General features: G+C 42.2%; 1 protein-coding gene across 1 annotated transcript in view; it reads left to right on the top strand.

Annotated features, from left to right (window-relative positions):
• LOC124376835 (teneurin-3) overlaps positions 1 to 2500 on the top strand; it is a 664771-nt gene that overhangs the window by 64449 nt on the left and 597822 nt on the right. Inside the window, exon 2 of the mRNA XM_046836130.1 lies at positions 558 to 599. The gene's annotated coding sequence lies outside the window, so the exon portion shown is untranslated. The remainder of the gene's footprint in view (positions 1 to 557; positions 600 to 2500) is intronic.

The raw sequence follows: 2500 nt of genomic DNA, 5'->3' as shown, positions 1-2500 counted from the left end.
AGCGGCGTCTTTTGTGCTCCTCGTGGCGAAGTGAAAGAGAAGGAGAGAAGGATGGAAGGAGCGAAGGAGGGAGTGGAACCTGACTCGGCCCAGTAGATGGGGCTCAAGAGCCACTCATGGGCAGGAAGGATGGAATGAATGAATGAATGAAGGAAGGAAGGAGGGAAGCAGGAGAAGTGCCCTTCTTGCAGCGATTTGATTCTCGAGCGCAGCCCCGATGTGTGCAATTAGACTGCTAATGATAAGCTGTACTTTGGCTGACATTTTGCATATAAATTACACATTTGCGTGAAATAGCTTCTTATATTCGTAATAGACGGAATACGAATTGTGTTCAGTCTTTTGGGGGGGCTAAGGGGGGGGCTTAGGTGGGGGCAGAAAATTAAATGCAGACGCTCAAAATTTCAGCAGTGTTTTTATGTTGAAAACGAGTCCATCTTCGTACGCGCGTGTTGAATCTTGTACATGTTTTAAGATTGTCTGATGTATAGAAGATGCTTTGGAGATGTTTTCTGATCTCTCTTTTTTTTCTTTTTTCTGTCCTTTTTCGTCCCCAGGCCGCAGCATCCAAAGCCCCGAAGCATGGAAACGCCGCCAAAGTAAGTGCCACTTTTTGTTTTTTTCCGGTCTGCGCATCACGGTGTCCATCGAAGCGGACAGTCACGGGTTCGGGTGAAGGAAAGGTGTTGAACAGGGTTTTGCTTATTGCTCGAATCGAAGGCTAATTTCCAGCAGCAACAAGTCGCCAGTATCTGATGGCAACTCGCGTTATTTACCGATGATAGTTTTCCACTCCAAAACTAAAGAAACAAGGAAATCGGAGCAATTTTTTTTTCTGTTTGTGTGGCGGGAATTTCCGTCATGTAACAGTCTGACTTTGTATTCTTCTTATTTGTTCTATGCGTCTGGTTTTGCTGGGCGACCTGCTTGGAGTTAATACTGAGATGAAGGTTTTATTTGGCATTATGGGGATCTCAAGCTGTCAAAAATGGTTCTGTACGATATTGGCAACCTGTCTGTTTCTTTCTGTCTTACACACACACACACACACACACACACACACACACACACCCACACACACCCAAGTGCAGTGCAGCACGGGCCAGGATCGTGTCTTTGTGTGAGGTGTGTCAGGCCCACCTCCATCCAGTCTCCTGCACTGACTGCCCACACACACACACACACACACACACACACACACACACACACACACACACACACACACACACACACAATCTGACTGATGACCTTTCACTGACAATCCCACCTTTCACTGACTCTCTCCCAGCATGCACCAGGGCTTCCTGCCTCCTCTCCCTCTTCATGCGTGATATCGACAAAAGCAACCTGAAGGTTTATAGCTCAATCCAGGAGTCTGACTAAACGTCAAAAATAACCCCAGGAAACCCAACATTACCTGCACAATACACACTGAGAGACATAATCACACTTACACACACACACACACACACACACACACACACACACACACACACACACACACACACACACACACACAAGAACAAGCAAAACCTTGAAACTTGACAAATCTCACCCAATGTGGACACAACTGAGAAAGAGGAAAACAGGAAACTTGCTCTCACACACACACACACACACACACACACATGCGCACACACCAGAATGGTCACTGTCATGAATGCATTTCAATGCAGCCTTTTTTTTCTTTTTTTCTTTTTATTCAAGGTTTTATTGCAGCAGTGATTATTACTCAGGAAGTCGTGTCGCCACGACGACGCATCATGCTAACGATATTATATCACCCACCCTGGTGTCCACGTTTCTCAGGACGTCCAGGAGATGTCTCTACAGTCTTTAAAAAAAAAAAAAAGAATAATAATTAATAATAATAATAATAATAATAATAATAATAATAATAATAATAATAATAATAAATAAATAAAAGCATACATGAATAAATGAACGTGTATTTATAGATTTGACAAATAAATAAATAAATAATTGAAACAATACATTTGATATTAAATGGCGTGTATCTCGATACCTTTTTCTTCTTTCTTTTTATTTTCTTCCTTTTTGTCATCTTTTTCTTCTTCTTCTCTCCTTCATCCTCTTCTTTTTCCTCGCTTATTTCTTGCTCTTCTTTTTTTTCTCTTCGTGTCTGTTTAAACGTGAAAGAATCGCTCTCAGCTCCAGCGTCTGATTTACACCTAATGGAAGAAAAAGAAAGGAAGAAGGAAAAGAAAGAAGGGAAAGGAAAGACAGAAAGTAGGCCACGATGTGTTAAATTAGATTTGAAGCGACACACCACATCTGGGAATTCAGGCGTTTTCATGACAACATAGAGAAAGAGATCAGCTTTCCTCCTGAAGCGTTATAACCTGTTATAACTCAACACACTATCTATCTATCTATCTATCTATCTATCTATCTATCTATCTATCTGTCTGTCTGTCTGTCTGTCTGTCTGTCTGTCTGTCTGTCTGTCTGTCTGTCTGTCTGTCTGTCTGTCTGTCCA

This window comes from Silurus meridionalis, chromosome 2, assembly GCF_014805685.1.
Source record: "Silurus meridionalis isolate SWU-2019-XX chromosome 2, ASM1480568v1, whole genome shotgun sequence".
Classification (NCBI taxonomy): domain Eukaryota; kingdom Metazoa; phylum Chordata; class Actinopteri; order Siluriformes; family Siluridae; genus Silurus; species Silurus meridionalis.
Note: the sequence above shows the minus strand (reverse complement) of the source record. Positions and strands in the feature narration are given on the sequence as shown.